Source organism: Ursus arctos, unplaced genomic scaffold (genome assembly GCF_023065955.2).
Source record: "Ursus arctos isolate Adak ecotype North America unplaced genomic scaffold, UrsArc2.0 scaffold_28, whole genome shotgun sequence".
Classification (NCBI taxonomy): domain Eukaryota; kingdom Metazoa; phylum Chordata; class Mammalia; order Carnivora; family Ursidae; genus Ursus; species Ursus arctos.
The window spans coordinates 36,951,977-36,976,804 of NW_026622963.1; the positions used below are offsets into that span (position 1 = coordinate 36,951,977).

The 24,828-nt window shown below is 51.1% G+C and overlaps 1 long non-coding RNA gene across 1 annotated transcript; it reads right to left on the minus strand.

Annotated features, from left to right (window-relative positions):
• Nucleotides 1-423: 423 nt before the first annotated feature.
• Nucleotides 424-23,721, minus strand: LOC123001682 (uncharacterized). Its single transcript, XR_006410832.3, has 4 exons — nucleotides 23,259-23,721; nucleotides 5,858-8,037; nucleotides 5,678-5,712; nucleotides 424-5,118 (listed from the first exon to the last, which is right to left on the minus strand). It is a non-coding gene; the product is annotated as an uncharacterized LOC123001682 (long non-coding RNA).
• Nucleotides 23,722-24,828: the final 1,107 nt, after the last annotated feature.

Sequence of the window (24,828 nt, forward strand, 5' to 3'; positions counted from 1 at the left end):
AATTGCGTGCTTTAAAAGGGTGAATCTGGGGGCGCCTGGGTGGCACAGCGGTTAGGCGTCTGCCTTCGACTCAGGGCGTGATCCCGGCGTTCTGGGATCGAGCCCCACGTCAGACTCCTCCGCTATGAGCCTGCTTCTTCCTCTCCCACTCCCCCTGCCTGTGTCCCCTCTCTCGCTGGCTGTCCCTATCTCTGTCAAATAAATAAATAAAAGCTTTTAAAAAAATAAAAAATAAATAAAAGGGTGAATCTGGTGATGTATAAACGATATCTTAATAAGAATTAATTTCATACTGGAAGATAATCTCCCATGTACAATATCAACTAAAGGGGGAAAAAGCCTAATGATCAACTAGGTAGGAATCACACAGAACCCATGTTAGAAAACCTTTGAAAACACGAGTAAATGGAAACACATACCTTGCTCTTTAACTGACAGTTTTTATTTCTCCTTAGAGTAATACCTATAGTCATGAGTTTCCAAATACAATATAAAAATGACTATCTTGAAACTTAATAAGTAAAATTTATCTAGAAAAATACTCATGCAGAATACCCAGGTAATTTCTGAAAAAAACGACAGACTCATAGGGAATGGAAAGAATGAATGCTAATCTGTATTATCAAGCTATAAGAATAAAAAAAAAAAACTACTTTCACTAAAGGAGAAATAGACCCGTAGACCAGAATGAAGGGTCTATTAATAGGTTTAATTGCACATAGAATTTAATTTATAATAGAGTCAGTATTTCAAGTTAATGAGGAAATTGGAAACTATTTAACAAAGGACGCAGTGAGAACAGAGTCTTTGGAGACAATTAAGCTGAATCCTTTCTGTACGTTGACAAAATAAATAACGGATCATCCAAAGCTTTAAACAAAAAAATAAACAAGCCCATAAGACTTGAAGTAAAGCACAGGGAACTGACTTCCACTCTTGAAGTAATAAACACCCACCAAGCCCAAAGACATACACAAAGAAAGCTGGCTCGTTTCATTACATGAAGACGTTCCAGTTTCAAGTAACACCAAAAAAAGAACAAAGAAAACCAGAGTGAAATTTGAAGCGCATATGAAATAAAGATCCTTGTTTTCATGATGAAAAGTGCATGCAAATCAAAAAAAAAAAAAACCTTGTCAATCTGATTGAAAAATGGGCAAAGGGTGGGACACTTCACAGAAAACTAGATTCAAACAATCCGAGGAGCATGCGAACGTGTTCAACCTCATCCGTGATATTTTAAAAAGAACATTTTTAAACACGAGATGCCTTTTTTTCATCCTTCAACTTGGCAAAGAATGCAAATGGTAGCAAGGTGTGTGGACACTGGCACTCCTCGTGTGCGCGCGGGGGTTGAGGCGACATTTTGCAACGGTCCTGGAGCAACAGCTACCCGCATGTCGTGGATTTGTGGGACCCCGCGTGTTCCACAGCAAAGCACGTCCCCTACAGGGACACAGACCAACCGTGACCGAGCCATGTAAGGAAGCTCACTGCAGATGCAGAGAAGAAAACAAAACCACGCACGATGAAACAAATGGGACCAACCGAAGAATCGAGTGGCGAAGAACAGATGAAGTGACATGCTACGTCCTCCACCGTTCTGAACCTCACAAGTGTCACCTCTGCCTGGAATGTTCCAGAAGTCGCGAGATGGCTCTTCACATATCCTCTCATGTCTCCGTACTTCGCCCAAGTTTCTCCCTCATTCTGTAGTTAGGGACATCTTTTCAGAATGCAAATCTGGTTATTTTACACATACACACATCCTGCTTGATCCCCTTTCAAAGCCTTGCCACTGCTCCAAGATACAGCCCAAACTTCTTACCGCGGCGTACAAGGTGCTGCCATGGTCTGATCTACCTGTCCCTCCAGCCTTATCTTGGGCCAGCCTCCAGCCTCCATGTCCTTCTCTCATACTCACAGTGCTACCCCGACCCCTGGACCTTTGCACATGCTATCCCAGCTACTTGGAGGGTTTTTTTTTTTTCCCTGTGGGTTTACGTATGTGTGTCTGAAGTCACATTTTTTACTTTATATTTTCCTATATTTAAGAAAAAAATAAATGAGATGTTATAAAGAATCTTAAAGCAACAACATTATTCCTCTTGTTTGCTTGGCCTCTCCCCGAAGCAATCACATTCTGACATGGTCTACGTTGCTTATCGTCCAGACAGCCAACCTTCCTTCTGCCTGCATTTACTGATCAACCATAATGGTGGTGTCTGCTTGACAAGGACACTTGTTTCCTTTTTGATTTTCATAGAAAAGAAACTCAGCTGGCAGATGCTTTCTTTGCAGGCCTTCTGGCCAACCCCACAGATGTTAGGTGCTGGGGGACAGGGACAAATACATTGGAATCGCAGTTCCTCTGACTGAGCCTGTCTGGAGAATCTCCAATCAAACGTCCAGAAATTCATCTCCTTACCGGCTACTTTGTCTGCAGAGCAAATTTTTGTAGTTACGTTATGGTTTCTTCTTGACAATCTACCACCAGAAAAAATAAGGGGATGGGTGCCAGATGTAATAAAAATCCTTTAATAATTTGACCAGTCTTTTAGAAAATCATACATTTAAAGAAAAATCATATGCTATCCTCAAACTCAGGTACCATGTTGAAATGGAAAACAGTGCATCCGGACTAGCATTCTCCAAAGGCACTGGGTTGACAGGGAAAGACAGTAGGATGGGTTTCCTGGCACTTTAAGAAGTACCTCAAATGCCTCCCTTCCTCAGAGTGAATACATTTATTTTAAAGTCAGGCTTTAAATAACCTCTCTGTTCTAGCAGGCTCTATCTCGTTCCCCACCGGGTGTCCCTGCATACCCCTGCCAGTGGGTCTCCGGGAAGAGGGGCAGCCCACCTCAACTCCTACAACCCGCAATAGTGGCCACGTTTATATCTGAATAAACAGCACGCACTCCGTAAGAGGTGTTGCTGTAGGGTTTTGTCATATTGGTGTCCTTTGTAAATTCCTCATGGAGAAAAACACCCTGGAAAATCGACTCGGGGGTATTAGTTAGACGTTTCGTTTGTGCCACTTACTGCCATGCAGGGTGGACCTTGGACACTTGTCAGGAGGTGCTTGTCCGTGAGGATGCAGCTGGCCAAGGACAGATGAAGACCCCAGCGATGGGCACAGCTGCTCACTTGAGCCGAGCCTTAGCTTCAGAGTGGACAGAGCCGAGCCCAGCGTCCTCACAGACAGGGCAGCTAGGTCGTGCTCCAGTAACATGGCATTGTCTTGCAGAAAACCTTCAAATAGCTCCCCCACTGCCAGCGAGTTAGAGTACGAACTCTTCACCCTGACCTGCAACGTCCACTGCGGTCTGGCCCCTGCCTGCCTCTCTGACGCACCTTGGCTCCTCTCTGTTTCATAGATTGTGTTCCAACGTCAAAGCCTGTGTTCCTGCTGCCCACTTTACCACAGCTGCTCCTTCCACTGCTCTCCTTGCGGCCAATTCTTCTGTACTGTTTTTACAATAAAACTCAGAGAATCACCTCCACCAGGAAGCCTTCCTTGATTTTCTCCCAATCCAGGCTGGACAAAGCACCCAATATCTGGGTTCCACATCCCCTATTCACCTCCCCATCCACGCCCTTGCCACACTGCATTGGTCACCTGCACACGTCTGTTTCCCACCTCAGAGCCCAGAGCAGGGACGATGTTTTATTCAACTGTGTAGACCCTTTGTCCAGCAAACCCCTTGACCCATAGCAAACATTCAATAAAATCAGAGAGAGACAGAGAGAGGAGAGATTTGAACAGTGATAAGAAAGTAGATCTTAAAAGTTCTCATCATAGGAAAAAAGACGTCACCTTGTGTGGTAATGGATGTTAACCGAACTTACCACGGGGGTCATTCTGCAGTACAGACAAATACCAAATCATTATAGAAAAATAATAATAAAGTGGGGAAGGGGAGGCCCTTTTGGTGTTTAGATAGGGGTTCTAAGAAAGTAGAATGCTGTACTCAGCAAGAAATCTTGGCTCCGCTGACCAACCCGGAAAGAATGAGGAAGATCGCAGCTTACTTATCCCCCCCACCTCCACCGCCATAGACGCGGGGGGACTGGACGCAGAGTCTCTGCCTGTCTGCTCACTGCTGGGCTGTCCTAGTTGTCCAACACAGACAACAAATACCTACTTGTGGAATGAAAATGAAAATGCCTGTGGACTGATTACGGAAGCAAATGGATCGTGTCTGATGGCAGACTCATACAAATTGGTGTTAATTGAACTGTTTTTAGTTCCAAAGAACAGAGACCCAGGGCGGTCAGCTCAAGGACGAAGGGACTGCTGAACGAGTTACTGAGGGGAGGGCTTCCGGGCCTCAGAGACACGGGCCCGTCTTCAGAAAGTGACCGTGACTCTGGCTGTCTAACAGCCTGGTTGTTGGTTAAATGCCAACAAAACCAAACGAAGTAAAACTACGTGCAAAACAGCACAATGTGATCCCACCGCTGTTTAAAAAGTGCTTGAATTGCATATAAAATGATGGAAGGGAATAGAAGAATCCGGTACAGTTTTAAACTTGAAGACATGGGAGTGGGGAGTGAGCCCCCATGACCTGGGCGGGGGTAGGGGTGAGGGGGGAGACAAAAGTATTTTATTTTTGTTGTACCCTATTCTGTATTTTTCATGTTGACATTTTTACCAGGACCATGTATTACTTTCATAATTTATCAGAGTAGCTCGATCTCCGTAACTCTCGGCGAGGACGCGGCCCTTCTCCGGGACTTGCCACGCTGGAGAAATCCTCCTGGCGCATCTGGAGTATGACGGCCGGGCAGGGGCTGCCTCCCACCTGGAACGTTCCCCGCCCAGGAATGGTGGGCGGCTAAGGCCAGCTGCTCCAAACCTCACGGAAGAAACGAGACCCTCTCTTCCCCTTCATGAGACGGTCCCGCTTGTCCTGCCTTGTCTCTTCTCACCATTGGGTGTCAAGGGTCAAGAGAGGGTGTGGGCCTTGGGGAAAGGGGCCAAGGACGCTGCTCAGCCTCTGTTTCATTCTGGCTCAGACCAGAGGAGCAGGAGAGCTCTGTGGCTCGCATGGGGGCCTGGGCAGCCCACCAGGGTCGGGGGGTCCACAGGACGGTTTGAGCCCAAGATCTTCACTGAAATAAAGAAAACATGCCAGGCCTTATCCTCTTTGCCCTCAAGGGCTGGTGGGCACAGTAGTGGGCAGGGCTGTAGCCAGCGTCGGCTAGCCTGTCCAGCGCGAGTGAGTGTGCCAAACACCTCCCGTGGGCCCTCGGCTCTCCCCTCCACCCTTCCCCACCCTCCTCTGTGCCCAGGAGCCTCACTGGCGTGCATGGCCCGAGTGTGCTCCCTGGCCTCCGGCTTCCTGGCGGGTGTGGCCAGCGGGAGGCCCAGCGAGGGGGAGAGAGGAGAGTCAGGGTGTCTGGTCTCCTGCTCTGCCCCTGTAGGTCTGCAGGTGACCGTATCCTGAGCAAGGTCGCTGCTCCTCTCAAAGCACCTTCCCTACACGACGCTCTCCTTCCAGAAGCCTGGAACGGGTCCCTGCCTTTGGGCTGTACAAGTCCTGGGTCCCTGCACGACGCCCCTAACCTGCACCCCGTTATAATCACCCCCTTTCTTAAGTCCCTCTCGAAGCACGCACACTTCACTGTGCCATTCATTCCGTCTTGGGATCCCATGTTCTAGAAGACTTACCTACAGAAACACCCAGAGGGACATCCACCTCTGGACTGGAAGGCAAAAAAAAAAAAAAAAAAAAAAAAAAGCACGTGTTACGAACGGGGCAGCCCACCCCACAGCCTGGACACCATACAAATACATGCACCTGCCTGCACCCAACCGTCCGCACAGGCTGCTCCCGGGACTGGTACGCACCTGCCACCGGTGAGGGAAGGGGAATGATTCTGGTCGAGTCCATAGGACTGTCTGTGTGTCCTACACCGTCCCTGTCGCGAGACCTGAGATATCCCCTTTGTGCTCCAGGGAACTGACCACAGGCTTCCAGCCCTGACTTCGACACTGCTCTGTGGGCTTCTGTAACCCAACCGATTTCCATGGGCTCTGCATCCTTGGGAGCTGAACCGGACGTTCCCAGCACTCAGTGGGCTGCCTGAGGCCCCCGCTGTCTCTGCAGCCTGAACCCCGTCGGTGAGGGGCGACCACAGCTGCGAGGACAGGAGGGGCGCTCTAACCGCCTCCTGACGCGGTGGCCTTGGGCGGCGCTCTCGGGCACCTGCCCCTCCTCGTCGTCACGTCCTGGGTCCCATGCTTAAACGTCTCCAACGGGGGGTTGCTCCGAAGAAGCCTGGGGCCGTCCTCTGCTTCCTGCCTGACCCGATGCCCCAAGGAAGAGGTTGGTCTAGATTCTCTCTGGAACCTGGGAGGTGCTGCCGGCTTTTATTTTTGAGGAACACACAAGAGTTCTGCCACTTTGTAGGTGAGCCCCAGACTCCACAGAGGAAGTTTGCAAAACAGTATTGAAGGAAGGGATTCGAAATGTCCACCCTTCGGAGTACCAAGGTCCTGCAAATGAGGAAATCTGAATTCTAACCCGGCTCTGTTGTGTTTTTCAGACCTGATTTACCTTTTCAGGCCTCAGCGTTCCTGTCTGTAAGATGGGGGCAATCGGACAAGAAAGTCTCTTAACCCTCCCAGACTTCATAATATTAAGAGGTTGGCTGTGATTACTGAGGAGGACAAGAACCTTCTTTCGGGACTCTCAGGCTATCTATCGAGCCACATCTGTCCCCGGGGCCCTCACTCCCAAATGAGACAGTGGGATGGGCTGTGTAGTCAGGCAAAACCCTTTTCTACCCTACAACCTCATGGTCATCTTTCCCCGCAGACAAGGGGGTGTGGGAAGCAGAACCACGGGCTGTCCATGGCCCCCAACAGGGGCTCATCCCTGGTTTGCCACACTGGGTCCTGACTTTCAGAAAAGCTGTGACTTTCCTTACACCTGTTTTGACGGTCGAAGCCACCCGTGAAATATGTTCAGACGAGGGTACAAATGAGTCACAGAGTCTCTGTGATCTGCGCAGACACAGGCCGGCCGTCCCAGGGGAGCCTGCTACCCAGGGTGCTGTCCCCGGGACGGTAAGGGGCAGAGAGGCCCGTCTTCCCAGCCGGAGGCCGCCCCACTGCCCGCTTGGGAGAGGGCCGTGCACGGGCAGGGATGGGCGAATGTGCCTCCTTCCACCGGAAATGGGTGAAGCCTGCTCGAAATTATTACTCAGACGTTTTGTGCTGTGAAGGAAATGTCTTCTGATAGCACAAAGCTATTGGTTTCCTGTTGTGAACGGAGGGTTTCTGGCTGGCGCAAGGGTCTGCAGGCAGGGAAAGTGTGGCTGCCCCTGGAAGCTTGTACGGGGAAACCAGCAGCTCAGGGGCGTCCGGGACAGTGCTGGGGCTGAAGGGAGGCTGGGGGTGGGGGAGCACCTCTGTGAGGGAAGCGGTGTGGAGGGAGGAGCTGGGTGGCCCGTCAGTCCCACCAACGGCCATCGCTGTTTGGTCCAGTCCCACCAAGTCCACACGGTGTTGTTCCAGCCATGCTGGCCTCTGGAAGGTGATGGAGAAAAGCCCGGAGTCCCTCGGGGACCGAGCCCGGAGGCCCCCAACACCGTCTCAGAAGGCTGACTATGTGAGGGTCCCGCTACTGAAGAGTTTGGGACTTAAAACGTAGAAGAAGAAACTCCAGTGGTTCATCAGCTAGGAATGTTCCCACCACCCCAAAGAAAATAGTCTCTCCTAAAATATGACAAACCTTCAGGGAGCGATGGCTTGCAGGCACCCCGATCCCAGGCTTGACCCCCTGAGTTCACTCCTCTCCTATCCCTCCACACTGCCGGTCTTCACTCCACCCCCCAAAGCACTGTCGGCTTTGTCCTGGGCTCTGGCCCCCGCCTCCTGCCCCTCGAAGACACAGCAGCCCACAGAGAGCGGCTCTGACCCATGCCCACGGCGGCCGTGCGGCTCCTTCAAGACCAATCCTCGCCTCTGTGCGCACGCGCCTGTGCCCTGCGTTACACGGCTGGCTGGGAGACGACCTTCTCCACCTGGTTAAAAAAAAAAAACATAATTCTTAAATGTTATCCCTTAATCCTTGGTATATGGTCTGCATGTGTTCCCTCAAATATGTGTGTGATTTCAAATAACAGTCAACGAAGGGCGAACTACCGTTCTAGGCACTAGGACCCACATTCGTAGACCATTCCCGCCTTTAGGAGATGGTTCTCATAAGGGGGACACCGTTTGTAGGTGACACTGTAGGTTGGCTCACTGGACGCCTAACGCCAACTCCCCTCGCCCTGCACCCCCCTCTGCTACAAGACTGGAGAGCTGAGCACTCGCTCGCCGGCCCTCCGCTCGGGCTAGAAACGCCCATGTAACACAATCAGGTCAGTGAACTGTAAACAAACGTCCGTTGAAGGGTGTTCTGGAAAAGCTTTTGCTGTTACGTGAGAAGAGGGACAGATACAGACACAAGGTTTTCGCTCCCTGCTTGGAATGCAGACATGATGCCGCAGCCATCCTGTGACAAAGAGGTGACCAGCCAGACCCTACGATGGTGGAGTAATGTAGGAGGCCCCTGTGTCCCTGAGGACACGTTGCATGCATTCCCCCAGGGACCAGCTGCCTGCTATTGCATTGCTCACTGTGAGGAGAACAGCCCCAGTGAGTCTAAGCCCCCGCCTGTAATCAGGGCGCTATTGTGTGAATACATCCCTAACGTATCCCTACGTAAGTAATCGCAGCTATGCAAGAAGTGCTGTCCTAAGACGCAAGAAAAACAAGGTCTGGGAGCAGAGGAGAGAAACGCTCCCCGGAGGAGGGAGCATCTGAGCGGAGTTTGACGGAGGTGCACAGAGGCGAGACGGGCTCCCCGCACACACGCCCACGCAGGAGGAGCACGGGGTGCAGGGGGACGGTCCTGGTTAGGCTGCAGGGGTCCAGCAGCAACAGACGAGGGCAAAAGCAGAAAGCAGTTTAGAGTTTATCTTTGGAGCCATAGAGGAGCCCCTGACCCTGTAAAGGTGGACGACACACTGGCGTTGATGGTTGGGTCCTGGGGTCCTTGGGGTCTCACCCCCAGGGACACAGAAGCCGGCACCACGGTGGTGGCTGAGGGGCTCCACGGAAGGAACGGATTTGTAAAGCACTGGAACTTCATCCCAAACTGCAGAGAAATACACACACGCACGAGCACGTAAAAGCTGGCGAACACGGGACGAGGGCTGTAGTCTAGTTAACAGGACCTTACAATGTCGCGTCCTGATTTCCACGCTGTGCTCCGTTACACAAGGTGTCACCGCGGGGGGCAGCTGGGAGAAGGGCACAGCGCCTTCCGCACAGCGTTAGCCACTCCTGTGCATCAGTAATTTTTTCAAAATAAAAAGTTTAATAGGTTTTCATTTCTTTAAATTTCCCATAAGAATATAGGCTTTTAAAAGGAAACAATTTTTGCAGGAGGGACAAAAGTCAAGCTGGTGTCCAGAGAGCCAGATGCCAAGCAGACAACAGTGTGGCATATACAATATTTTGAGGGTGAATCAAAATTGGAATCTCGAGGATGGGGAAGACATAGTTTAAAAGTACTAAAGGTGAGTCGTGAAATCATTTCAACGTTGAGTAGTCTTTTGAGATTGTTTTGGATTTTCTAAATGTAAAAATATAACTCTTTAAAGACAGGGTGCATGTTATAAAAATAATCACTACACACACGTGCACACATATGCACACACGTGTGCATTGATACATACATACGTGCATATATCTGCGTGTGCACCCATACACACGTGTGCACATGTACACACATACGTGCGCACCATGTGCAAACACACGTGTGTGCCTCACGTGCACATGCACACATGCACACATGTGTGCGTGCACACGCGTACATGCTTGCATACATACATTCATGCGTGTGTACGTACACACACGTTGGATTATTTGTCCTTTAGCTCTTCGAACTCCTGGGCCCACGTATACCCCCTTGGGCTGGTGGTCTCTGCATTCCTTTTTCAAGTGTGAAGATTCTCTTTGACCATCGGTCCCAGGTCACCCTGGCCTGCGTCCTAAGTCCCCAGAGTAACAGCGTCCCCAGGCCCCACCTCGGGTCTCTAAAGCATTCTACATGAGCTCCAGAGCTGCCCCCGGCAGCCAGGGAGGCCTCGTCTGACAGCTTCGCCTGCACTGACCAGTAGCCACACTGGGACCACCATATGTCCCCCTGCGAACCTGACCCCACGTCCCCTTTAGCTGCTCTGACCCTCCGGGGTCTGACCTTCTGTGACCCCTGACGCTCCAAACAAAACGAGCTCTCCTTCAGTGAAACAGGAGAATCCACCTGTGATTCCAGATTGGAGGGAGTAATTTCAGGCCCGCTTTCCCCAAACTGTTCTATCAAATACTAGGATCCCATGAGATATTAATAGGTAGTCTGGAAAAAAAAAAAAAAAGTCCCACCGGGAAAGTGAGGAAAGCAAAGTTAAACAGGGCGATTACTATGGTGCACCCTCTCCGAGTTTTTAATCCTGCTAGCACAGGAGACGGGCTGCATTCCAGGGTTAAGAGCCAAGTTCCTTCTGTGCAAGGGAAGGGGAAGGCAGGCACCCAGGCCCCGAAGGGTTGGCAAGGAGACGGAGTGCTCCAGGGAAGACCGGCGCGAGGGAGGCCCAGCAGCGGGCGGGGTGACCTCGGCTTTGTGTCACCCTGACACAGAACGCCCTGGGGAGAAGCCTCCGCTCACCCCGGTTCTTGATATTTTCAAGCAAAGAGCAGAGGAGGTGGGAGAGAGAGAAAACCGTGACAATGGGGCAGGAGAGGGCCACGGGGATAAATATAGCACCTCACTCTGGATGCTCTTCTATTTCAGTCCCTGCGGTTTGCACGCTCGTGCTCTCTCTGTCTCCCTCGCTCTCTCTCTCTCTCTCTCTCTCTCTCTGCCAATCACCCGAACACGCGGGGCAGCCCTCGTCCCCAGCACCGCACCCCTGATGGCAGCCCTCAGGCTGGCAGTGTGAAGCCCGGGAAATGTAAGTAGATGACGCAAACCTACCCAAAAAGTCATTTGAATTTTGAACTATTCGCGTTTCTCTCAGACCTGTCTCCTTTGGTCAACGTGGAACGATGTCTTTTTAACCTTTTGTTTCGGTCACTTGCTTACTGTCTACAAGAGCGACCAATCACTGTTTTCTTTAACTTCCGATTCTGAAGTGTTGTTCCGAATTCACAAATGCGGTGAGCACATGCGGAATTAAAATAGTTTTGTGACTCTGTGTAACTGGTACTCCAGCCGCTCGAAGGCTTCTCTCTGGAAGACTGCACCATGCAGCTTAATGACCAGATGGTAGCGTGTTACGGGCTTCAGGGGCCCAGGGCTGGGCCCTAACAGGCTTGGCCTTTCTCCAGGTCATGCCCTGGGGAGCCGCACACATGCCCCGTGCTCTGGGATTCTCAACACCCCGGGTCTGTCTCTGCCAGCCCGACTCGAGGACTGGCTGTGTTTGGGGTGCGGAGGGGGCTGACGCACTGACAGAAAGGCTAATATCCTCTTCTGCCATCTTTCTCTCCTCTGACACCGAAGGGCTTTCTGCACTGAGTTTCTGCTTGACAGAGATTTCTCACCCGGCCTTCTCAGCCCCAAGAACTGTCAGGTGTCCGTGCTCCCCTTCCAATGGGCAAACAAGCAGCAGAGTCTTGTCTTAAGGGTAAAAAGACTACAGGGCAGGACAAACAGACACCAATCCACAAGAGGGAATTGGCCGTTTGCAGCGAACATATCTTCCCTTTCTCCCCCATACGGGGGCTGCTTTCAGATCTGGGGGGACAGTTTTTCCATCCTCCTGTTCTGGTGACTCTGAAATCCTGTCCCTGATGGCCAAGACGGGTGCTCGATGCAGGTCCTGAGTCCACTCTGATGCGGCAGGTGGAGGGCCGCATCTGGGCGGGTCCCTACAGCTGCAGGTGGAGAGGCCCTTTTGCCTGTCGGAGAGCCCATGGAAACCAGGTGAGCTTGGACACGTGAAGAGGTGCCAAGGCCGGTGAGGAGCGCTGCCGTTGGACTCAGTGCAGGTCGTGGACCGGACACCGTGGTTCTCATCCTCAGCGGTAAAACGGGTCACCACAGGTGCCCTCCTGGCCAGGCCACGATGAGCCCCGGCTGAGATCACCCACAGAGCACCCTGACTGGCAATTGGCAGGCCCACAATAAAAATGAGCCATTCTTATCTCTAAGTACACAGAGCCCCCCGGTTAATATCTGTTTCAGTTCCCAGTTGCCCATGAGCCATCAACTTGATAGACTGTTCTAGGAATGTGCCAGAAGTTAACATCGGTTCACAGTTTCTGGATTCCCCTTTCCATGTCCCCTCATTAAAAGAACTCAGAGCAACACTGATTATTTCTAATTTCTAATGTGACCCCTCCTTCTCCCTCTGCCCTTGACTTCTGGAAGATTCCTAATACAGCTTCTGTCACAGCTGCACTTCCTCTCGGGTCCTGGCAATTTAATTCATCTGAGCCCAAAGACTTGACTCCAGTCAAAGTGGCTGCACCCTCTCCTCCCACCCCAACATGTGCCTTCATTCAGTCATTCAACAAACATTCCTGAGCAAAGCACTGAGCTGGGGCAGTGTTAGTTATATTGCTGGCAAGACCAAGCTGAAGTCTAAGATCCTAAACATCAGTTCACATGTCATTTGTTTCATCCGTGTTACATTGAAGATGATTCCCCTTGCCATAGAAAATGGAATCAAAGTGGGAATTGAGCAATTTTGCTTCCTCTTTGTTCCCTGATGATTTCACATCATTTCCTTCAAGCAAGGGACCTTTCCTTGTCCTGTTCTTCTCCAGCCAAGCAAAGCCTTACAAATCCCTTCTGATGAGTTCAGCATTTCCCCCACCCCTCTGCTCCTCCCAAATTCCATCCCTGCATGTAGCCCTCTTTCCACCTTTTATCTGTGATTAAATCTGTGCCTAGGGAGAGAGCCTCTGTAGCCCCACGGGTCCCCCATGCCTCTCGCCCTTTCCTCCCTCACTGTGAAGGGTATTAGTCAGGATAAGCCAGTTTTTGCAGCAACGACAAACACCACCCATGTCTTAAAGCAGCAACAAGCCATGGTTTAATTCCTGCTCACTCAGCCAGTGAGACTCAGCAAAACAGGCTGACAAAGGCTCTTCAGCCTTGACTGCACCACAGGAACACACAGCCTTCTCCCCAGTGGAGCAGGAGGAGAGAGCATTTGAGGGTCTCCCACCAGCGGGTCCGTGTGGCAGCAAGAAGTGATACACACCACCGCACTCACACACCGATGGCCAGAACGTGCCCGTGGCTCCTTCTAACTGCGGGAGGCTGGGGAAGCGATTCCAGGAAGGAGAAGAGCAGAAATGGGGGAGCAGAAGCTCCTACCATGGGCTGAGTCACAATTACACAATGGACATCTCAATTTCCAGGCCTTCCCGGTCCTTAAGCAGGACGGACCCTTGGCAATACTCTGAACATCAGGTCATACTCATCTCTGGCTGACCCTCCTTTTCTAATACTGTTTCGTGACCAATTCCTCCCATCCTTTCCTGACTCTCAGCCCCACCCTGGTGGGGACCTGCACGTTACCCAGATCCCAGGGGCCCGGCGTGCACAGTACAGCTTTGAGAAGCCGTGCATCGGAGCATCGGAACACACTCACCGGGAGGGACGACCTGTAAGATCATTGAAGCGTAGTGAAAGCAGGCAGACAGAATTCAGCAACCCCATTTCTTAAAAACATAAGTATGAGACACTCACATACCCACGTATGGGGTCTGGGGACGTGCCAGTGGGTGGCGTAACATGTATTCTCAGCAGCAAAACACAAAGGATTTACAAGAGGGTTGTTCATGCTTCAGAGAGATTCTGAGAAGTTTTTACCAAGTAAAGAATAATAAACAAGAATTACTTATGGAATGCTTATCGTTGCTGATAGGAGGTGTGCTGCGGGTTAGTCAGAGTCTCCAAATTTAGCGTTTCATTTTAGTAAAAGTGCAGATCTCAGAAGGCCTTTGGAACGTCCCGTCGCGTCCTCAGCCCGTCCCTGCTCTTTTTCCGTATGGAGTCCCACTGGAGGTGCAGGGTCACAAACTGCCCTCCTGCCCCCCCACCGACTGAGGAAGATGCGTCCGGTGTCCGATTTCGTCACTTCAAATTCCCGACATTCTTCGGGGCCGCTCCCCAGGCCTCCCCGCGCCAGCCCGCCCCGGGGGCTCCCGTCTCTGCTCCAGTGACCTCTTCATTCTGCATGGTCACAACCTCCACACTTACAGACCGTTCTTCACCTTTCCCCGGGGGCTTGGTTACTTTCTAATGGCCTGTGGAGAGGCACCAGAGCGTGGGTCACTTGGGAACAAATCCCAAGTGAAAAAACAAAATGCAAACTGATTTCACTCAACGGAAGGGCTATCCCCTGCACCGCGGATATGGCAGGCGTGTTTCACTCTTTTTAAGGAACTTCTATATATCGTCATAGATATAGGTAGACACAGATCTGAGTACAGACACGTGTATTCATTTATTCATGCTCGGATCTAGAATATCTGCTCCAGCCACGTGGACTGTAAGTGGTTGTCATGCTTCTCGCCTCTTGGAAAAAACCAGTGCTTGGTGTTTAAAACGAGGCCAACACACCAAACAAGGCAGGGTGGGAAAGTGGAAAGCACGTTCCCCATGAAATCAAGGCTCCAACATTTGGGTATTCCCAAGGCTACTCTCCCCTCTGCTTTTGACTCAACTCTTTCTCAACCATGAGCCAACCCCCTTTTGTACAAAGTAGCTCAAACTAGGTGTCTGTTGTGTGGAACCAAGAGCCCACAGCCATTCCCTAAGACCTCACCCTCCCTCCGCAGGCACTACTCCCCGGATAGGCCCATCGGCTGACTATAATACACCCTAACATTGGAACATTTTAAACACAGTGACAATAGAGGCGTGGCTACTTGCGTCCACGCTAGTACCAGAATTAACCCATCTCCTGTCAATTACAGGATAAAATCTCTGTCCCTTCCCCAATTTTATATACCCAGGCAAGCTAAGTGGGGAAGCTGGAGTATGTGAGCAGGTCTGCATGTCCGTCACCACCTCCAGAAAGAGCGAAATGCATGCCCTACTGAAGTCAGGCAAGAGGGCATCTCTGGGATCACATACCAAAACTCCTCCACTAGAAGCTTTGTGAGCGGGAGGATGGATGCTTCCCATTGCTCCTCGGGCTGGGTGAGTCTGGGAAGGACAGGGAATGTTTCTGGAGAATCTCCATGTCCCAGGCTTTGTACGTTATCTCAACTGGCAATCTGTTGGCTTATACGTGCCATGGCATTGGAAGTGTGATCATCATTTTACAGAGGAGACAGAGGCTCAAGGACAGACTCAAGGTCACCAGCTAGTCAACAGCAGAGGGAAGATTTGAACCCAGATCTCTTAGACTCTGCAATCCTTTCCTTCCCCCAGTCGCCGTGCTTCCCAAACTGTACGATGCACACAACTCACCTGGGGACCTTGTGGAAATACAGGTTCTGATTCAGTAGGTCTCGCCTTGAGGGGAGGAACCGAGAGGCCACATTTCCAGCAAGCTCCCAGGCGATGTTGATGCTGCCAGTCTCCAGACCCAGAGAGCAAAACTGTGGAGGCCATCGCGGCCCCGAGGGCTTACGCTGAGAATGCTCAAGGGCCCTTGGGAAGCAGGAGTGATCTTGGGGGAGGATTTTTACTTCCGTGGACCATGGAATTGGTAGAGGTTTGAGCTAATTTCACATGGCTCTTGGGGGCAAGGAGGCCTCCAGCAAACATCTGGGCTACATAAGTATTTACTTGTACAGAACACAACTCCTTCCTTTTTTCTAAGATGCAAGGGAGTTTGAAAGTTCCTTTTTTGGTCTGCAAGCCAATAGCTTCCCTGGAGAAAAAAGACGTCTCCTGCTGGCCCCTGCTCCTTCCAGAGCTCGATCTGCACCACCCAGCTCTTCGTCCCCCTACACCTGGCAAGCAGAGGGCACCTCCATCGGCTGGCCACCAGCCCCCCACCTCCTGTGTCCCTTCCCCACCACATGCTTTCCAAAATGTTAAGATTACAGCAATCACGCACATTGCTTTGAGAGACAGAGCTGTGAGAAATGGATTAGTACAATGGAACACATGTCATAAAACCAGGGATAAGTCCAAGTTTTCGGGAAAAACAAAAATGTAAAAAAAAAAAATTTTTTTTTGACACATATTCCAAAAAGAGGGGGAGGAGGGGCAAAGAAAACTGGCCTAGGGGTCCTCCTAGCTGAGAGTCTGGGAAAGCTAAAATGAGTGCTGGCAGTTCTTGGCTGGGACAGGGTGCGGTCCCTCACGACAGCTCCAACGCGCCCCAGGACGAAGCAAGCAAGTCAGCCGCTGCTACCACTTTCTTTCATGAGACTAAACTCGAGCTCTTTGTCTAATCTATCGAGAGCTGCCGCTTGAACCCCGGCCCCCAGCTTATTTCACGAAATCCAACCCACCAAGCCCCAAGTGCTGGTTGGCCGCATCTGCATAAGCCACACGTGGGCACGTCCACGAGCTTGCGGGTCCTCTCCTGGTACACACCCAGGACAGGTGTGCGCACAAGGGCCTTGAAGATGCGACCAAGGCTGCCCCCACAAGCCCTCATCCCGATCGCTCTGAACTGGGAATGACTCAAATGTCTACGGGTAATAGATGCTCTGTATTTATAGAGCAGAACGTGCGAGAAGGAGTGAGCCGTAACTGCATATGCAATCATACGGACAGAGTTCGTGACATACCGAAGAAAAGATAGAAGCAATCTGAGGCTCTGGAAGTCAGAACGGGGACATCCTTGGCAGAAGGGGAGAGGGAGGAAAGGGGACACAGAGGGAAGGGCGCCTGGGGTGCTGGCTGGCTGGGCTCAGTTTCCTGATCTGGGTGCTGGTTATACCTGTGTTCCTGGTGTGAGGAGTGATCAAGGGGTCTCCTTACCATCTGTGTACTTTTCATGTCTGTATGTTACTCTTGAGTTGGAATGTTTACTTAAAAAAAAAAAAGCCTAACACTTCTGATTTCCCTCTAAATCAAAACCTCTTTTCTCTCAATCACCTCAAAGCAGTCCCTGGAAGGTGCCTGAATTCTCCTTCCCACACCAGCCTCCCCCACAGTCTGGCTTTGTGGGGTCCCCTAGGTGATGGCCGATTGCCTCCTCCCTTCCCGCAGCTTGCCGTTCCCCAGGCCGGGGCCTCAGCCCTGGAGCCCGATTGTGAGGTCGCCGGCTCGCCTGGCTCCCTGCTTCCCCCACCCAGGACCTTCCAACAAGACAGTTCCTCATCTCTGCTTTCATCACCACCACGCTCCTCAACCCTGCACTGCCCGCACCCCCCCCCCTTGGCACGTGGAGGGTAAACCCAGCCCCGCGGCACTCAGGTCCTCCCCTTCTCAAAAGTCAGGTGGCCTGTCCCTTCCAACTTGACTGTCACTGTGCTTCCTGCTGAACTGATTCTCCCGCCCAGCAGCGGCCAGTGTCCTCCTTGTCACGGCCCCTGCTGGGTTTTTGCCTGTATCCTGCGCGGGAGAGATAGCCCAAGTCCCCTCCTTCTGGTCTATTCTTCCCAAAAGGGCCAACTCAGATTTTCCTTAGACTTCCTGGAGCAGAACTTGACCTTAGCCTCGTCCCCTAGCCCTGGTCGTCCACATGTACTTGTCCAAACCACTCAGGGCGTGCCCCTTGCAAAGAGCTAGAGAGAAAACTTCCTGAACTTTTTTTCACCCAGATACCCAATCCGGCCCTGAAACTTGACAATACACAGAAAGTAAGGTCAGCAGGGAGAAAACTGCGCACTGACTAGCAGAGATGACACAGCGTGAGCATTTCCTCCGGCTACACAATGGAGAAGCTGAGTAATCCATGGAACCACGAAATGACAGGGACAGAGATCACAGGGTTTTAAGGTCAGCTGAAACTTGACTGCCATATTTGTCCTTCCTCTTGGGTGAAACCTCTTTGAGAAAACCCTGCTTTTCCAGAAAATCAAAACCGGAGTCATGGCCCAGGCAGTTCCTGGCCTGCCGGCCTGGGCCGGGTACTTCTCGGCTCTCCCCCGGGGTCAGGCAGCAGGAGGACCGGGGACGGAATGAGGCAATGCTGGCAAGGCAGCTGCCCAGGGGGCCCGTGAACCTCTGCCCGGCCACAGCGCGGGGCTTGAGAGGAAGCGAGTCAGAGAGGCAAGCAGGGATCTGCATGCGAACGAGAGCAGGCCGAACGGAGTCTCTGCCCCTGCACCGGGGACCGTCCTCGGAATGAAAGGAGGCGGCAGGCGCGAGCCAGGGAAGAGCCCACGAAGCTGCTCAGAATGCACGTGCTGGGGGTCAGGACAGCTCGGGCTGTGCGGCGCTTTCTCGGTGCGACCTCGGGCAAGGTGCCAAAGCCTCGGAGACCCTGCGTCCTCACCTGGAAGACGGTGATACCAACGTACGTGTTTCAGAGCGGCGGCGCGTAAAACGAGAATGTCTGCGAGGTGGCTGGCGCATAGCCGAGCTCAGGCAAGAGCTCGCGGGTTCGACATGCTTGTGGGACCCCGGCCATCTTGAGCTTATTAACCCTCGACGTGCAAAACCTCCCTGGGGGCTTTACTGCCCTGGCACCCTTACGGACAGCGTGGCAGGTGCAAGTGAAGACGTCACCCAAGGCGGGAGCAGCTTCACAGCGTTGGCCCAAGCCTCAGACTCCTGGAGGGGATTAGTCGCCTAAATCTCTCCCCCTCCGCACCGTCTCTTTATCAGGAATTCTACCAACACACTGGGGGTCCAGCGTCCTCTTGCAGTAGAAGCCCTTCCATGAAGCGGAAGTGGCTACTTGAGTCATTCACAGACTATCGATGAATTAGCGGTCTGCAGCTATAAGGGGCTCGGGTCTTGATGGATGCAGTTAATTCAGGAGCACAGAGCGCTCAGGGGGCTTTGGCCTGGGCCACCTGGGGCCTTCCCTCACAGGCCATGTGTAGTGGCCTCCTTCAGAGCATGGCTTCTGGGACCACACTGCCCAGGCTCAAATCCAGTTCTCATCCCTTACCAGCTGTGACCTTGGGAAAGCTCTTTCACCTCTTTGGGTCTCAGTTTTCCCATCTGTAAAACGGGGCTGATGATCATTAGGTCACGTCATGAAGATGCAATGCTCGGAACTGGGCCCGGAATGTGGTGAGCGTCCTGTCCGTGTTGGCTGTTACTAAGAAATTAGGGAACCTGGGACCAGGGTACAGATGACCAGGAAGATAACGCCGAAGACAAGTTTCTTCCGTTTCCAAACTCGAGGCCCGGCCGGAGTCACTATTCTTCCCGACAATGGGGCCGTGTCTGGAGTCCGCTGCTGCCAACACAGGGAAGGGCGCCTCCTGCACAGCCCAGACGCATGTAGGGGAGGGGTGCGGGGTCGCCTGAGATCCCAAGTGGCGGTGTTAGCACGTTTTCCTTGGCAACATACACCTGAGGCTCCAAACCACCAGGTTTTATCAGCGGTGTTGCGGGTCCAGGCTTTGGCTCATTTTGAAGCATCTGTGAGAACCAGGGACCTGCACTGGGGAAGAAGCAAGTCTGGGACAGCAGCAAAACGCACTGGAGTCAGGACGGGTGAGGGGACTCTCCTACCTTTACGTGTGGCACCTAAGATTAAAAGTTCTTATTATCACAATTATCCGTCTAAAGAAACTTCACAAAATGCCCTTATTTGACCTTGACCTCAGCCTTCAGACTCCAAAGACAAGAATTAGCTTATTTTGCTTTTCTTTGCATTTGGGCTATGACCTCACTTTCCCTGGGACAACACCCTAAAGCAGTCAGTGTCCCCTCTTTGAACTTCCAGTTCCTCATCTGTGAAGTGGGGATAAAAACCCTTTCCTCCCAGAGCTTTAAAACGTTTACATGAAATCATGTAGGTAATGAGCTTGGAGATACCTTCTACACTAGCTGGTTAGTAACATTGTTACCATTAATATTCCTTTCCAAGCCAAACGAATTTCTGCTCATTAAAAAGCTTCTCCTTTTAGAAGCTCTTCATTTCTCAGCTCCTCTTTGCTATAAGCCTGGACCCTGCTCCTCCATCAGTGATTGGTTTGCACGCAGGTGTCATCTTGGAGTCCTAGGGCAGAGATGGACGGGGCTGCCTCACCGCCTGCCAGCAAGTCCCATGGAGACTGTCCCAGATTGCTGGACGTAATTAGACACTTAAAAAAGGAAAGTATACACTCATGCTTACCCACACCCTCCAACTATTTCAGGGGCATAGAATGGCACCACTAGGAACGACCTAATCCAATGACCTCATTTAAAGATGAGAAAACCAAGGCCTCTCGAGGACAACTTGCCCAAGGTCACAGACGAGGGTGAAGGCAAGCTCAGATCAAAGATCACCCCCGAATCCCAGGGAGCACTCAGCTCTCCTCCCAGGAGTCCACAGCCAGGAAGGTCTGTAGGAAACCACTCATGGAGATAACCATAGTTGTCTTTCTCTTTGAGGATAGAGCTGTTTGTGTTTCTGTCTTATTCCCCAACTAGACTCCGGGCTACGTGAAGGCAGGAACCAAGCTCAGTAATTTCTTCACCAATGCCCTGTACTCACTACATATGTGTTGCTGAGCATAGAGACACTTTCTGTACAATAACAGAGAGCTTAAAAGAGAGTTGTTCACCTATTTCTACAAATCCATCCAGGTAGGTGATCAGAGATGTGCAGGGGAAAAGTCATTCATAAAGATGTCCATGCAAATACTACTTATGAAAGAAAACTATTGAAAAAAACAACCAGGGGCGCCTGGGTGGCGCAGTGGTTGGGCGTCTGCCTTCGGCTCAGGGCGTGATCCCGGCGTTATGGGATCGAGCCCCACATCAGGCTCCTCTGCTGGGAACCTGCTTCTTCCTCTCCCACTCCCCCTGCTTGTGTTCCCTTTCTCGCTGGCTGTCTCTGTCAGATAAATGGATGAAATCTTTAAAAAAAAAAAAAAAAGAAAAAGAAAAGAAAAAAACAACCAAAACATCTAACTAGAAGGGAATAACCAATTACACTGTAATATACCTGGGCTATGGTATTGAACTGTATTTTGGTAACATTTTCATTAATTTTAACAAAATGGGGGCATGTTAAGTTAAAAAAGCAGGTTGCAAAATAATTTTTTTTAAACAATGAACTGTGTTAAAGAATATGCATAGAAAAAAAATACTTGGAAGGATACAGGCCAGAAATTCAAGAGTGATTACCCCTTGGGAGCTGGTTGTAGGGGGATTTCTTTTCCTTCGAACCTTTGGTGTTTTCTAAATTATCTACAATGGGTAAGCATTTTATGATAGAAAAAGAAGTCACTCTAAAAGTAACAATTGAGAAGCTGCTTTTTAAAAGGGTATGTGCTTAGATCCATAGAAGATCTCAGGGTACCAGGGAATCATCGATGTGACAGAGAAATTTACTGCTTCCCAAAAGCTAGGTGTTTGTCAATAGTGCCAGGTCCCCTCCAATTAGGGCCTGTGATTGCTTCTGACCAGTCCCCTGTGTCACAGAGCACTTCGTGTCATCTCTAGGCTGAATCCATGAAAAACCAGCAGGCCCACTCTTTCCTTGCTACAGGCACGGAGACCATGCATTCCAGATGGTGTAGACGGCACCAGCCTCAGTACCTGAGTGACTGCGTGGACCACAGCACTCCATTCTTCCCCTCATGACTTAGCACGAGCACTAAGCTTCTGTGATTAGACCACTAAGATCGTCCAGTGGTTCTCAAACTTTGCCGATGACTTGAGGCCCAGTTTAAGAATCCCAGTGCCTGAGGTATGTCAGGCGGTTCAATCAGCATCTCTGGGTGTAAGACCCAAGCATCAGTAAATCCAATGTGCAGCCAAGGCTGAGACTCAGGGGCCTGTCCCAGGGATTCTCAAAGAGTGGACCCAACCAGCAGAAGCAACGTCACCTGGGAACTTGCTAGAAGCACACATTTTCAGGCCCCACCCCAGACCTACTGATTCAGAAGGTCTGGGGGTGGGTCCCAAGTTGTGTCTAATAAGTCAGCACTCCAGGTGATTCCAAGGCATGCTCAAGTTTGAGAACTATTGTCCTGGTTCTCTTGGCCTTGAGTAATACTGTCATATTAACTGAAGTCGATTAATTGGAGATAGGCTTCTTAATAAATTTGGGAAAAGGCTTGTTACAACGAGGCATGTCACAGCTCTCCAGAAATGCCTCTTTGCTTGGATTCACCTTCAAAGTATTTTTACATCTGCTTTTCCAAAAATGATTGCACTAATGCAAACACGTTGCAAAAGAGACACCGTAGGACTCAAAATATGTCTTGGGCAGGCAAGGCCAGTGGCTCTCAGACTTTGATATTTCTGAGTACACAATCATTTTTTTTAATGTTGGAAGGACCAAAATAAGGTGAAGGACTCATTTTGCAACGCGACGATACTTTTAAAAATTACGGCTACCAGCTACTACCGTTATTTTTATAAGATGACATTTTAACAAGAAAGATAGAAGAAGGATATAATCTCAGAATAAAGAAACCCGCAAGGGTCTCTGCCAGGGACCTTACATTTCACCATCCCCTTTTTCCCTTTCGCTCTGACTGGTGAAATGTTTGCCACAGCCAGGCTCTGGTCCCCAGCCAGGCTCCCGGAGCCACTGATCTAGGTGACAATTAAGGCCGACTCTCTATTCCCCAGGACATTATGTAATAGCCAAAGCCTTCCAACACGCACCATAAGCTGAAACTTCTGAACACTGCCGTAACCTTCAGCACCGAATTGTTAGAACTCACAAACTGTCCCGCCTCTCCTGGGACCTCTGTGCCATGTAGGCTGGGAGGCTTAGCTCCTCCTGTCCTCAGCATAACGCACATATTTCCCCAGTCTTCAATCCCGAACACAATGACAGGCCACAGCGTGTCGTTAAGAACGGCCATAAGTACGTCCCATTTAAAAAGACAGAAGTCACGGCCAGCCTGACCCACCCTTCCCCCAGGATGACCCCACCACCACTCAAAGGGACAAAGTGCCTCTCTCCTAAGGGACAAGGGACCAAGGGCAATCTCCATAATTTTTTGTCACACTCCGTTATGAGTTGGCAGACTGCCTGGGAACCAACTACAACACCCTCCCTTTGGGGGCGGGCGAGGCCTGAAATCAATGCTCCGGGACGAGGTTATTAGTACAAAGGGCAGAGTTGATGCCAGTTGAGCAATTCAACTGGCACCGAGTCCAGATTTCTGTTCCAATAGGCTTTGCCCCAGAAAACCCTACCTCAGATTTCTTCTCTGAGCCCGGCGGGACCGGGCTACCGAAATGCAAGCTCTGTCCTACGAGCATCATTCTTTGAGCAGCAGGAGTGGGTCCTCCTTTCGTATAATCCATGCCCGGCTGCAGAACAGTTTTCCGGGAGCTGTGGATAGGCTCCTGGCACATGTAGGAGGACACACTTGATAGGAAGTCTGTTGCAGGGTAGGAAGTCAGGCCGTGAGTGGAGAAAGCGCTCCCCTAGGGGACATTAAAGGCGGTGTTGTTCTGAGAGGTCCGGAGCCGCCTCCAGCTGCTATGAGCTAATCTCTTCAGGGTTAGGATGCAGGCATCCTCGGACAGGAAGTATTTCGGGGAGTATTCGGGGACAGGGCAGGGAGGTGCAAAGATGAGGGGCCAGACTTCACCTCTCACACCTGCATTTTTACCCCAGGAGTGGTGATTCGTGCTCGTGCCAGGGGAACAGGACCCTAGACTGTGTTTCTGAGCCCCAACGCAAGTTTTGGGGTGTGCTGAGAGGTGCCGCTGAAATCATTATTCTTTTTATCGAGGATTTCTTTCAAAGTTGCAAATCACGGTGTAAGAGAAGCCCAGTGGACCCAGCAAGGCATCCAGCCACGCCCCAGTGGCCCCAGCCCTGACCAACGCTCTTTGGGTCCCTCGTCACATCACCAGAAGGGGACATGAGCAACTCATTTCGGTTTTTGTGGAACCTGTTATGGCAATTCACCGTGGCCATGGCAACTCTATCTGCTTGTTACTCCATTGAAACCGGAATGTCGGTGCTGGAAGGAAAGTTAAATAATTAAGTAGATATAATGCCTTTGTTTAAAACAATTCCTTTAATTTGATAAGATAACCATAATCTTATATTTTTAGGTAGTGTCAACAATCAAAGGCAAGAAGAAAAAAAAAGGCAAGAAAAACAAATTTAATGAAACTATTCCAACTGTAGGGCTGAAATGGAAATTGAGCCCAAAGGCCCAAGTGCCTGTTTGCTGGAAGCTGGGGCTTTGAAGGCTTTTCGTTCTCCCCACTCCCGGGGATCTTGGCAGAGCGCCCCTTCCTCTTCCCTGAGGCTCCGGCTTCTTTCCTCCACTCACAGGAGCCTGGGCCCGCGCAGCCCAGAGCTCGGCTCCAGGACGCTAGTACAACCCAAACCTGATTATGGAAAGTCATGAGTAATTTTTGCATTATAACAATTATGGGATTGAAAGCCAGGACTCACTCCCTCAGTCAATTCTCACGCCGGCTTCAAGGGCTCCCCGGGGAGTACGGTTCTAAGTCAGCTTGTGGGAAAAAGCCTCCCTTCCCGGGGTGTGCACGGTTTCCACATCCCCACTGGGCCCCGCACCAGCCCAAGGAGGCTGATGAGAATCGCCACCAAATTGCCCTTCAGTCCCGCAGCTGAGGCCCCAAGGAACCCAGACCAGCTGAGAGAAGAAAGTTTGGTCTGTCCAGGGCCCCTCCAGGATCCCCTTGGAATCCACCCAAATTTCTGGAAGGTCTTCAAAGAACCAGAAGGGTCAGAACCACCCCATCCTGCAGCACTGAGAGCCCCAGGCTTAGGCCCCTA